The 14807-nt window shown below is 39.6% G+C and overlaps 1 protein-coding gene across 3 annotated transcripts in view; it reads right to left on the minus strand.

Moving 5' to 3' along the window:
- Positions 1-13232, minus strand: part of LOC126484125 (peptidylprolyl isomerase domain and WD repeat-containing protein 1) — a 123584-nt gene extending 110352 nt beyond the window's left edge. The window contains exon 1 of one of the 3 annotated variants that reach the window (XM_050107509.1): positions 13042-13232. The gene's annotated coding sequence lies outside the window, so the exon portion shown is untranslated. Of the gene's footprint in view, positions 1-12908; positions 13008-13041 lie in introns of those variants that run through there. The other 2 variants (XM_050107510.1, XM_050107511.1) reach the window with 2 other exon arrangements.
- Between the last annotated feature and the right edge of the window lie 1575 nt (positions 13233-14807).

The raw sequence follows: 14807 nt of genomic DNA on the forward strand, positions 1-14807 counted from the left end.
GTGGCAGCTTCTTGTTATTACTCCCGCAGTATATTGCAGCGTAACTTAGCGTGCTGGCCTCACTTCCCTTACTCAGCACTCTCCAGGCTTCGCTCAGCGCTCGGTCTGCATGCATCCTTGCATCAGCCGGTTGGTAGACTGCAACTGTCAGCAAGGCTATCTATGCCGCGCTTACTTCGCAATGCCGCGACTGCCGGCTGCCTCTGTTTTGTCATTCTCCACTGCGTGAAGCAACGCCTACTACATGTGGCAGCAACACTATTTTGGCTACAATAATGTGTTCATTATGCTGTTCATACTAGCTTATCTGTGTTCCAATTTTTTTATTCATTATTAAACCCACTCCTTCATTACCATTATTTGATGTTGTATTTATAAGCCTGTATTCAAGTGACCAGAAGTCTTGTTCCTTCTGCCACCGAACTTCACTAATTGCCATTATATTTAACTTTAAGCTATCCATTTCCCTTTTTAAATTTTCTACCCTACCTGCCCGATTAACGGATCTAACATTCCAAGCTCCAATCTGCAGAACACCAGTTTTGTTTTTCCTGATGACGACGTCCTCCTGGCAGTATACATGTGAATTGTTACGACAGAAAAAGGAACCTGTGACCACTGGAGGTACTCTAGTTTACTTATTAAAGTTTACCATTAGATATCAGTTTAATTTTTTGTCAAAAGTTATCCAAAACCATATTCTGAAATAGTGTCTTGTTTCTCCACTAGGCAGTGCCACAAGTTCCTCCAAAGCCATAACACAACATACACACATATGTAATACTAACTAATGTAAATCCACCCGATGATGGAGGTTTAAACCTTCGAAACGCGTCGTGGGAAAAAATAAAACAGTGACTGGTAACAGTAAACTTGTTGTTTCATTTGACGTCCTACTGAGTTCCCAACCTGGACATCCGAATGGGGGACTATTTTACCTCCAGAATATTTTACCCAAGAGGACGCCATCATCATTTACCCATACAGTAAAGCTGCATGACCTCGGGAAAAATTACGGCTGTAGTTTTGCCTTGCTTTCAGCCGCTTGCAGTACCAGCACATCAAGGTCGTTTTGCTTGATGTTACAAGGCCATATCAGTCAATCACCTAGACTGTTGCCCTTGTAACTACTGAAAAGGCTGCTGCCCCATTTCAGGAACCACACGTTTGTCTCGCCTCTCAACAGATACCCCTCTGTTGTGGTTGCACCTATGATACAGCTATCTGTATTGCTGAGGCACACGAGCCTCCCCACCAATGGCAAGGTCCATGGTAGATATTTAGAAATCATAAAAGAGAATGTCTCTGTCATAAAGAAGCTCCTGGAGGACGTATATTACCAAACACATGAGTTTTTGAGAGGATTCACATCATTCTAAAAGATCACATTCATGTCAGACATGTTACAAAGAAGAAAGACTAAAAAATTACAGACAGAATGCAACAACGGATTGGACAGTGTCAGGTCAAGACACTGGCTGTAACCTTTTCAAAATAAAGTGTCCTTGTATTCACATCAAGTGATAAATGGACACTTTATTTATATCTGAATGGCCATATGGGGATTTCAACACAGCTGCTCCTGAATGAGATTCCAGATTCCAGTCTTTAATCTCTACATCACCTCAGCCAATTTCACAGGAGGTGCATGTAGCAAGTTATGTTATGATGCGCACAGAAATGCTCTCAAAATAAACATTTGGTATTTTTTTACTATGTGAAGCATAATATTTTTCTAAAAAAAAAAAAAAACAGCTACTGAAATAACTGTATCTATTGGACTGTTTTTAATGAACGTCTTATTACAAATGATCACTCTTGTTCCAACATACACATCCAAAATTATCACATTATTTCTGATTATAAAATCTGGCTTTGTTAATACACTAATCAAAATAATCAGGAGATCAGTTAATATAAACTAAAAATGTTGTCTCTGTTGCACTCTGAAGCACAATAGCTTCATATTACTTCACACAGTGATAAAGATGATTCCACTCATCTAGAAACTTGTTTCTGTACCAGTACATATAAAGCTGACAGAATGACAATGTCCTCTTCACTTCCAGTGCAATCAAAAGGATGTCCACTACCATCACAAGGCTTTCAGACAATATACAAGACAAGCAACTTTGTTGTATGCTTGAGCAATTATTTTGAAAAGTGTTGCCAGCCTCTCATTGTATCTATGGAGCAAGGTTAATTTGGCACAACTTCTACACAACTTGTGTGAACCCTGTGGCTATTCTAAAGCACAAAGGGAACTCCAGATATAGCCATTGTAACTAAAATTATACACCATTAGCAGTCGCCCATTAACCTCCTTACTGATTTACTGTGTGGTGCCCATATATTAGAAAAATAAGTCCCTAATAGTTAACTAGCACATAAATTGAACAAACAATGGAAAATTGTGATGGAATCACAACAATGAAATATGACAGATTGCTAATCACCAAATCCAAAGGCAAAGAACACAATTTAACTAAACTATCTAAGTTTGTTTTTTCAACCAATACATGCTCCAGCTTGCTATTAGTCTGATTGTAACCTAATAACGTATTCCAATCTATTCAAAAATCAGAACTGCTGAAAGTTCTATCACCAGTTCACTTCACTCCGTGAAAATAAACTTATTCTTTAATTTCATAAAACTGTTCATGATTCAGACTTTCGGCCCATCAGCGCTGCAGTTACGCACTAATTAGTTTTTGTCTTGATAACTTGCATTCCAATTAGTTTTATAGCTTCTTCTATTAGTTACATTTCGCTTAGTAATATTAACTTATTATTATTATTATTATTATTTTTATTTTTATTATTATTATTATTATTATTATTACCACCCTACCACTTTTATTTTGTGAAATATTTTACAGCAAAAGATTATCAATATGGGTTTGGAGCTGGTTGGTCATATGTCAATGGTACTTTTGTGCTTAAACAACAGAAAGCTGCACTGAAAGAGGACAAACAGTCCATTTAACATTTAGAAACATACCAAAGGTGTACACATACTGCAATTAAATAAGTTGTGGCCAAGCATAAAGAACTATGGAGTCTTTAATAACCTATATTAATGCATTTAGTTTTATGCTGTTGATTGACCATTTCAGTGAAAGTGGGTAATGAGTGATCAGAAGAATTCCAAATTAACAATGGACAACTACAACTGGATTGCCCACTGTTTCCTCTTGTGTTTAAAATTTATCTAGAAGAAGTATTAAGGAGAAGGAACAGAAAATGTAGCCCATTGGAAATGTCAGTGGGAGATTATAATAATAATAAGCGAACGGCATTGGTGGCCGGGAGACCCCTCGCGGGGCAGTTCGGCCACCGCTCCACAAGTTCTTTAACGCCACTATGGCGACTTGCGAGTGAATGAGGATGAAATGATGATGAAAGGCACACAACACCCAGTCATCTCGAGGCAGAGAAAATCCCTGACCCCGCCGGGATTGGAACCCGGGACCCCGTGCGCAGGAAGCGAGAATGCTACCGCAAGACCACGAGCCGCGGACTGTGGGAGATTATAAATTATAGTTACTCCAGTCTGTTGACGACCAGGTGATAACTGTCAAATCAGTGAGGACTCTGGCTCTATTCTATGAGGAGATTTTACTTCATGTCCTTTGACAAACTTGGTGCTTTGAAACAACAAGATTACAAATGAAACTAAGAAGGTTATATATACAACAACACTAGAAAGCATATGTATACAGTGTGTCCCATGAGAAATTGTAAATATACAGGGATATGACAGGAACAATCATTCAAAGCCAAAAAATCTAGTAAACATGCACTCTTATATGCATACCTTAATAGCAAAGAACACTTCTTAATCCTTGATACTGTGAAACAAATCTCTTCTACTGAAAGCTCTTTGCTTTCCATATTTTGGGAGGATATGGTATGGACCAAAACAAGAAAAAAATTGTCTAGTAAACATGGACTCTAAAATGCATACCTTAAAAGCTATGAGCTCTTGCTCAGTAGAAGAGATGTGTTTCACAGTAGCACAGATGAATAAGTGCTCATAGCTCTTAAAGTATGTGCTTCAGAGGCCAAGTTCACTTGACATTTTCTCCTTGTTTTCATCCAGCACTCTGAACTAGTATATCATAGCAGGTCTGGTATTGGCATACTGGATATTACATGTTACCCAGCATTTCCCGCTGCTTAGAAATTGGAGGTATTTTCAACAACACCACACAATATAAGTGACAGTAAGTATGGTTGCTTTGATGGCTTTTAATGATTTTCTGCACAAGCCATAAAACAAAAAGTATATTTCTGAAGCTGAAGGTGCACTTGCAAGACTGAAAATCACATGTGCCAAGAAGAGACAATGGATATTTTCTACAAGGTAAGGCAAGTATTCATGGATGTAATGATTGCCTATCAAAAGATAGTTCCTTGTTATTGTTATATTATCTCATGTTGATTTTAGGATCTGGCAGCAAATCTGAGATTACTACATTTATTAAGCCATGAAAGCTGACATAGTCAATGGTTTGGGGAGAATTTTTGAATGATAAACACATTCGCTGAGCAAAGTGGAAAAAATAGGGAAGGTAAAGTGAGTGAGCTTGTATAATAAACCTTACTAGTATCCCTCTTTACATAGTGACTTTTGTGTAGTGGAATTGTGTGGAATTGCTTCCGCAGCAAATGCGCAGCTCAAACTACTACTCTGTAAGGAAATTGTTACATGGTCAAGAACATTTAGTTGAATTACTCATATATCATACTAAGAGACTATACACTTAACAGTTAAATGATTAGTCACTGCCATAAAGCAGAACATCAACAGATGAAGAACAATAGAGAATACCATTAGAAGCTTTCAAAGCAACCATACTCACTGTCACTTACATTGTGAGTTGTTGTTGAAAATACCTCTAATTCTGAGGCAGTGGGAAACACTGGGCCACCTGTCTTATCCAGTATGCCAATACCATTGGAAAGACTTACAGACAGAAACAGAGCAATGCTGCAATCACTTCTGCAAATATCACATACCAGATCATATTGCCATAAGAAAATAAGCAGAAATCAAGTATATGTGTACTAATGATGTAAGTGAGCAACCTCATCATTGATTGCTGGGTGCATCTCTCAGCAAACTGCTGAACAGCCACATTTCCTCCTTTGTCATATAAAGGACACATCTGGCCCTGAAAGTTAACATTTTTATGGTATTTTATTCATTTTCTCTCCATCTGTAAATGCATAATGAAGAATAGCCTCATGAAGGTCCAGATCCTGAGGTAACAATGCCATACTTCAACAGTTCTTTCTTACTTTCAAACACATTACAAAGATTAATTTCTTCATACTCGTTCATATCCTACACAGAAGACAACTGTTAACACAAAACTTTGGCACATAATCAGTTCCTGCTTAAATTTAAATATTCTGTGGAAATAACTCCTTCTGTATCTTCTTTGTATTTTCTGTTCTGCACATAGCTACTGTGTTTGCTTATCTCACTGTTTTGCTTCTGTTAAATTGTTGCACTATACATCTACACTCCACAAGCCACCTTACAGTGTGTGGTAGAGAGTACTTTGTGTACCACTGTCACTTCCACCTTTTTCTGTTCCATTAATTTTTTGTTCATGGTCTTTTTGCGAGATATACATAAAAGAAAGCAAAATATTGGTCGACTCTTCTAGGAACATACACTATTGGAACTTAAACAGCAGTCCATATTGTTATGCTGAATACCTTTCTAGCAGCATCTGTCACTGGAGTGACTGAGTATCTCTGTGACACTTTCTAGCTGATTAAATGAATGTACAATGACAAATGCTGCTCTTCTTTGTATCTTCTATATTTCCTTTATCAATCCAATTTGTTAAGGGTCACAGATTGCTTTTGAACACATTATCCAAAAACTGTCTTCAGCAGCTAAATCGACAGCCAACGCATAATGGAAATATTTTAGATATGGTAGCAACAAACAGACCAGACCTCATCGACGGTGTCAGTGTAGAGACAGGGATTCGTGATCATCATGTTGTCATTACGACTATGGTTACGAAAGTCAAAAAGTCGGTCAAGAAGGCTTGGAGAGTATTCTTACTAGAAAGAGCAGATAAGCAGTTGTTAGCATCCCACTTAATAAATGAATCGGCTTCATTTACTTCCGGTACGATGAACGTGGAAGAACTATGGGCAAATTTTAAACACATTGTAAATCACACATTGGAGAAGTATGTGCCGAAAAAGTGGGTTACAGTCAGAAAACACCCACCAAGGTTTAACAGCGCAATTCGGAGAATGCTCAGGAAACAAAGACAGTTGCACTCGCGGTACAAGAAAGATCGGGAGAATGAGGACAGGCAAAAGTTAGTAGAGATTCAAGCTGCTGTAAAAAGAGTGATGCGTGAAGCATACAACCATTACCACCATCATATCTTAGCAAAAGATCTTGCTGAAAACCCAGGGAAATTCTGGTCTTACGTAAAATTGGTAAGCGGGTCGAAGGCTTCCATCCAGTCACTCACTGATCAGTCTGACCTGGCAACGGAAGACAGCAAAAACGAAAGCTGAAATTTTAAATTTAGCATTTGAGAAATCTTTCACACAGGAGGATCTTACAAACATACCACCATTCGAGTCTCGTACAGATTCCCGTGTGGAGGACATAGTGATAAACATCCCTGGGGTTGTGAAGCAGCTGAATGGGTTGAAAATAAATAAATCACCAGGTCCTGATGGAATTCCAATTCGGTTTTACAAAGAGTACTCTACTGCATTGGCTCCTTACTTAGCTTGCATTTATCGTGAATCTCTTGCCCAACGTAAAGTCCTGAGTGACTGGAAAAAAGCGCAGGTGACACCTGTATATAAGAAGGGTAGAAGGACGGATCCTCAAAATTACAGACCAATATCCTTAACATCGGTTTGTTGCAGGATACTCGAACATATTCTCAGTTTGAATATAATGAATTTCCTTGAGACAGAGAAGTTGCTGTCCATGCATCAACACTGCTTTAGAAAACATGGCTCCTGCGAAATGCAACTCGCGCTATTTTCACATGATATCTTGTGAACCATCGATGAAGGATATCAGACGGATGCCATATTCTTTGACTTCCAGAAACCGTTTGACTCAGTGCCCCACTGCAGACTCCTAACTGAGGTATGAGCATATGGCACTGGTTCCCAAATATGTGAGTGGTTCAAAGGCTTCTTAAGTAATAGAACCCAGTACGTCATCCCCGATGGTGAGTGTTCATCGGAGGTGAGGGTATCATCTGGAGTGGCCCAGGGAAGTGTGGTAGGTCCGCTGTTGTTTTACCCAGTACGTCGTCCCCGATGGTGAGTGTTCATCGGAGGTGAGGGTATCATCTGGAGTGGCCCAGGGAAGTGTGGTAGGTCCGCTGTTGTTTTCTATCAACATAAATGATCTTTTGGATAGGGTGGACAGCAATGTGCGGCTGTTTTGCTGATGATGATGATGTCTATGGGACGGTGTCATCGTTGAGTGACTGTAGGAAGATACAAGATGACTTGGACAGGATTTGTGATTGGTGTAAAGAATGGCAGCTAACTCTAAATATAGATAAATGTAAATTAATGCAGATGAATAAGAAAAAGAATCCCGTAATGTTTGAATACTCCATTAGTAGTGTAGCGCTTGACCAAGTCACGTCGATTAAATATTTGGGCGTAACATTGCAGAGCGATATGTAGTGGGACAAGCATGTAATGGCAGTTGTGGGGAAGGCGGATAGTCGTCTTCGGTTCATTGGTAGAATTTTGGGAAGATGTGGTTCATCTGTAAAGGAGACCGCTTATAAAACACTAATACGACCTATTCTTGAGTACTGCTCGAGTGTTTGGGATCCCTATCAGGTCGGATTGAGGGAGGACATAGAAGCAATTCAGAGGCGGGCTGCTAGATTTGTTACCGATAGGTTTGATCATCACGCGAGTGTTACGGAAATGCTTCAGGAACTCGGGTGGGAGTCTCTGGAGGAAAGGAGGCATCCTTTTCATGAATCGCTACTGAGGAAATTTAGAGAACCAGCATTCGAGGCTGACTGCAGTACAATTTTACTGCCGCCAACTTATATTTCGCAGAAAGACCACAAAGATAAGATAAGAGAGATTAGGGCTCGTACAGAGGCATATAGGCAGTCATTTTTCCCTCGTTCTGTTTGGGAGTGGAACAGGGAGAGAAGATGCTAGTTGTGGTATGAGGTACCCTCTGCCACGCACCATAGGGTGGATTGCGGATTATGTATGTAGATGTAGATGTAGATTAATTAGCAATATATTAGAATTGCTCAAAAAAATGTTTTGTAAGTTGTATAAGAAACATAATGTTATTTAAGTGCTACTCAAATTTGCTAAATAGAGGCTGTTAACAAATTCATAGTTACAGAAATTTAATTTTAGTTCATTTGCAGTTACATCAGTATTAGCATATAAGTCCCAAGGAGCTAACCAGATAGCAAAGAAATTTTGTGTGTTGCACACAAACAAGACCGCATGGTTCTGTAGTCATTTGAACAACAAACTGTATCTTTATACAAATTTTATTTCTCTCCATTATGAAAAAACTGAGCTCCAAGATTCCCCAACATAACTGGTAATACACATTTCTCAGCATGCAACTGCATTATGGATTTCGTACTTGCACTACTTTCAACAACTACCATGCTTTCAGGTACTGAAAGCAATGATGCTGGATGTGCTCTCTGTCTGGACTACAACAAGGCAGAGAGACAATATCTGATAACAACATTTGGGGTTTCTAAGATTTTGTTCATCATCGGATGGCTGCGTTGTATTTAATGATCAGCTGTTTATGTTTACAATACTGTAATGTGAATCGAGGATAATGCAACAATGGGATGGGGTGGGAAATGTACTTACAACAAAAACATTTTGGTTATTTCTGAAAACACATAGTTTTCGACACAGTGCAAAATACAGTGTTGATACAGTTATTACTGTTACGGATCTTTTGTCAGCACAATCACGACTGTTTTGAGACAGTGGGTCACCACTGGCAGTTTAACTGTGAATGAACAGCCAGATTCTGAATGAACAGCCAGATCTTACATTAACTTGGCTGCAAGTTACAGAGACTGGTGAAAACTGGTTTGCTGTACTGTGGGACTCTGTCAGCAACACACATTACATCTAAATTACAAAGGCAGCTGGCTTTCTAGCAGACAACACACAAGTGCTGCCACGTTACACATGACCATCAGATGGCAACCCAAGCACTTGTATCTGGGAGCCATGGGTTGTACTTAGGCTGGTGCATGGGCCCTGGGAGGCCAGTTCATTCTGAGTGAGCTTCCTGGGTCAGACACCAAATGCACTCCCATTTCATCTACGAGGATGACCCATATAGCTGAACCGTAGCTATCAATATCAAAAAACCAATACCTACAACTCCAAAAAGTGGAACCAAAACTGTCACAATTCAAAAACCTCATCACCCCCCATTCACTATATCGATTGAAACACAACCAACCTACCGTAAATATACAACACACACACACACACACAAACACACACACACGCACACACACACACACACACACACACACACGACAGTGCCATGCCACAAACGTGACACCTAAAGTATTCAACAATAAGACCGAACATCTGCAGAAACTGATAACAGACATTATATTACTCGTTTCATCCATCACAGAATGTAATGATACACTCGTGAACGGTGGCGCAATGGTTAGCACACTGGACTCGCATTCGGGTGGACGACGGTTCAATCCCGTCTCCAGCCATCCTGATTTAGGTTTTCCGTGATTTCCCTAAATCGTTTCAGGCAAATGCCGGGATGGTTCCTTTGAAAGGGCACGGCCGATTTCCTTCCCAATCCTTCCCTAACCCGAGCTTGCGCTCCGTCTCTAATGACCTCGTTGTCGACGGGACGTTAAACACTAACCACCACCACCACACTCGTGAACTTCATTGTCATATCCGTACGTAACAAGCAAGCAATTAAAACAAGTTAGACTTCTCTCCACACAACAAACACCAAAATACTCAGACCTAACAAAAATGCCAAAAGCATAAATAAAAAATAACTTAATTTGTCACTGTAAACATATCCACAACTCAGGTTATCGCACCAAGTACCTAAACTCAAAACCACATTAGCACGATGACAACCAAAACTCAAATGAACTCAATACCACAAGTTAAGCTCAGCACGTCCACATCCACCACCAGGGGGTACCATCAATATAACATCACATCCACAAGAACCACCACCCTGGATATAACAAGCATCAAGTACGAGCATGACAAAATATAGCTTTCCCATATGCTGTATGTTAAGCATACATGAAGGTTGAAGAAGCACCATATTGCAAGAAAATAAATTTACTTCTAGAACAGATTTTCGTTTAGACATATTTTAAACCTTGATATTGCAGTTCCAATGAGTTTTCATACATGACAATCAATTATTGATAAATGGTATAAAATATTTAAGTTTGTATGTTAAATATATAAATACACGATTAACACTTTAACTGCTCTAGCCGTGTTAACGCACGCGTCTTTGTAACTGTCCCTGTGTGCTCTGAAAGTGATCACGTGTGCCACCAGTCCTTCTACTCTGAGCGTGACTACGCGTAGACACGTTCAGAGTACCAGGTAGAAGGACTGGTGGTGCACGTAAACACATTTAGAGCACACAGGGCCAGGTATAAAGGTGCACACGTTAAAACGTTCAGAGCAGTTAAAGGGTTAATACACTATTAATTTTCATGTTCATTTGGCTTTAATATAAAGTATGATTGGTAATACATACTTAAAAGGGTGCAAGACTAGAGCTGTACAGACCAGTATCTTTAAAAACACACAATTATTTTCTGTAACTGAATGATGCTCTGTCCATTGCATACACTGTACTAATTCAGTAATGCTTTCATGTATACCAAATGGGCCATCATACATCTAGAGAAGAAACTTACTGTGATTTCTTCTAAAGTTGTTGTATTAAAAAGGTAGGCGATAAAAAATTGATGATACTGCCAACTTCTCAAGACTGTGCAGCAAACTCTGCAACTCCTTTTTATAATGTACATGTAATTTACAAAGTATAAAGTAATTGAAAAGTTTCTGGAGTGCCATATCGTAATTTCTTTGATATTCTCAGATGTCATGTTAAGCTGTTCTTATGGTTTTTAAAGTCGGTGGAAAACATACATGTCATTTTGATAGCGTTTTCAACTTCTGAAAAGACAGTGAATTTTCTGTAGGTGAGTGTCAATGGGAAAGACCGAAATTTCAAGATCACACAAAAGACCATTTTATTACAAACAAAGAATTGCGCATTGTTACTGATCAGACCATAACCTTCAAGTAAAGGGAACAACTTGATTAACCAGCCTTAACCTCAGTACAGCTGAAAGCAAGGGGAAACTACAGCCATAATTTTTCCCAAGGGCATGCAGCTTTACTGTATGGTTAAATGATGATGGCGTCCTCTTGAGTAAAATAATCCGGAGGTAAAATAGTCCCTCATTCGGATCTCCGTGCAGGGATGTCATTATCAGAAGAAAGAAAACTGGTGTTCTACAGATTGGAGCATGGAATGTCAGATCACTTAATCGGGCAGGTAGGTTAGAAAATTTAAAAAGGGAAATGAATAGGTTAAAGTTAGATATAGTTATCAATTAGTGAAGTTCGGTGGCAGGAGGAACAAGACTTCTGGTCAGGTGACTACAGGGTTGTGAATACAAAATCAAATAGGGGTAATGTAGGAGTAGGTTCAATAATGAATAAAAAACAGGAGTGCAGGTAAGGTACAACAAACAGAATAGTGAACGCATTATTGTGGCCAAGATACACAGGAAGCCCACGTCTACCACAGTAGTACAAGTTTATATGCCAACTAGCTCCGCAGACAATGAAGAGATTGATGAAATGTGTGATGAGATAAAACAAATTATTCAGATAGTGAAGGGAGACAAAAATTTAATATTCATGAGTGACTGGAATTCGATAGTAGGAAAAGGAAGAGGAGGAAATGTAGTAGATGAATATGGAAAGGGGGTAACAAATGAAAGAGGAAGCCGCCTGGAAGAATTTTGCACAGAGCATAACTTAATCACGGCTAACACTTGGTTTAAGAATCATGAAAGAAGATGGTATACATGGAAGACGCCTGGAGAAACTGGAAGGTTTCAGATAGATTATATAATGGTAAGACAGAGAATTAGGAACCAGGTTTTAAATTGTAAGACATTTCCAGGGGCAGATGTGGACTCGGGCCACAATCTATTGGTTATGAACTGTAGATTAAAACTGAAGAGATTGCAAAAAGGTGGCAATTTAAGGAGATGGGACTTTGATAAACTGACAGAACCAGAGGTTGTAGAGAGTTTCAGAAAGAGCATTAGGGAACGATTGGCAAGAATGGGGGAAAGAAATACAGTAGATGAAGAATGGGTAGCTTTTAGAGATGAAATAGTAAAGGTACCAGAAGATAAAGTGGGTAAAAAGATGAGGGCTGGTAGAAATCCTCAGGTAACAGAAGAAATATTGAATTTAATTGATGAAAGGAGAAAATATAAAGATGCAGTAAATGGTAAAATGGTAGTGGGAGACCAAGAGATGACTACACTAAGCAGATTCAAAAGGATGTAGGTTGCTGTAGGTACTGAGAGATGAAGAAGTTTGCACAGGATAGAGTAGCGTGGAGAACTACATCAAACCAGTCTCTGGACTGAAGAACACAACAACAACCACCTCTGTAACGTGATTCTCTTATTAATAATGAACTCTGTACCTTCGAACACCGTTTACTCTTTGGAAAATAACAAATACATCTTCAATATGTTAAATCGGATGGTGAAACACTTTGAGATGTCAAGATATCACGACTTAAAATACGTCCAAATTACCTACTCTTTAGTTTTTCTTCTGAATCGTTCTTAAGCAGTAAATTTAATGAGATGATCCGCTACGTGCCTGCTTAATCCGCTACACTGGAAACACAGTTCCGTTACAAGAATATATAATGAAATATGAACTAACCTACAATACGTTCAAGTCTTTAATTTCTTTCATAACAGTATTTCTGCGAATTAGCGTCTTAAAATAATGACTTTCGGGGAACACAACACAATCCAACAAAACAAAACTATACGATATTAAGGATGTAAAAAAAATTCTATTAATGTCAACATTATGCTTTGCTCAAACCTAAACATCACAGTTGTTTACACACAAATTGTAGTCAAAGATAAAAATTACACTCTGAACCAGTAGACCAGCTGCGAAACGTGTTTTGTTTTTACAAACCAAATTCAAGTATACATCATCTATTTTTCGGGGGAGCTACCGAAGTCAACCGCAACCGGGCATTGAGATAATTCAATGTCAAAATCTGAAAATTTGTGCTGAACAGGGCCTCGACCCGGATTTACGGATGAGGTACATGGACAGGGACGCTACTTCGGTGTGCAGTAAGTTGAGAATTTCGGTTGGATGGAAAGCGTGCTCAGATAGCGGGTGCAGTCAACTTCGCTCGAGGAGCCATGCGGTGTGCATGTGCTGTGCACGTCCTGCCACGGAGCGTGCTCTTGGTGTCTGTCTACTTTCTTGTCTGTTTTTCGTGTTCTAGTGTTTTCATCGATTAAAATGGCCGACTGTTATAGAAAATTGACGATGAAATTCGGTTTCAAGAGTGAATTTCCTCGGCCAAAAGCTCTGGAAGTAGAACATTTATCTGAGACGAATTAAATTTCCCGAGTGATGAAGTAGTTGGTATACACCTCCCCAATGTCAGCAGTATGGTGAATGACAAGCTTCTTAACGACTAAATCTGCGACAGTATCCTTCGAGAGACTAGAATTGCTCTCAAATTCTGACACTCAGGTGATAATGTGTTGTGGAGATCGATCATGCTGCATTGAGATTGTGGAGGATCAGGATCTCCGAATTCCCTTTCAACCTGTATGTGGATGAGGTGGTGTCTTCCCTTTGCATTTACAGCATGGTGCACGGACATGTTGTAGAGAAATGGGCTCAGTTTAGCACATACCTTCTCCCCCCTTAACGGAGTACATAAAGTTTGTACTACTTTGAATAAACAAGTCCTATCCTATTTATAAACTCGAGGATGCATAGCCATCACAAATTGCGACAGACAACCGAAGACATACTCAGGATGTGGCAAAGAGGGTCATGCCTGGTTCGAATGTATGCAGAGGAGTATAGCACGATTGTCACCTATAGACCCGATCTCTCCCCCATTGCCAACATCCCTACCTGTGACAGATGTGGCAGCACTCGAGAATGATGTTGGCACATTGACGCCTCTGATGGGCCCTAGCAACACACTGCAGATGGCTGAGGCACTACAGACGAAAGAAGAGACTCCACATCCATTGCAGCCCCTGCTCCTAGCTTGATAGCTATCTTGACAGATGATGAAAGTGATGATGTAGGCATAAATTTTGATACCTTGGTAGTGCCCATGGTACCATTCATGTGAGACTGTCAAGATTCTTTGGCATCATCCAATGTGGAAGCCCACTCACATAAACAACAATCACTGGTAAAGCACAAGAGGAGACAGAGGACACCATCTGATGAACATGTGACACAGTCACAGACAGATTATGCTTCATTTTGCCAAGGTGATAACACACTAATAGAAGCTACAGAAACATGCAACCTAAACCCACACACTGGACCAAACACTGATGCACCCTTGTCAAAAGTGGTACAATCTGATGATGATCTCCAAAGTAAACAATGCTCCCCCGCTACTGAAGCGCTAACGCCGACATAGAGCC

This window comes from Schistocerca serialis, chromosome 6, assembly GCF_023864345.2.
Source record: "Schistocerca serialis cubense isolate TAMUIC-IGC-003099 chromosome 6, iqSchSeri2.2, whole genome shotgun sequence".
NCBI classification, from domain to species: Eukaryota; Metazoa; Arthropoda; class Insecta; order Orthoptera; family Acrididae; genus Schistocerca; species Schistocerca serialis.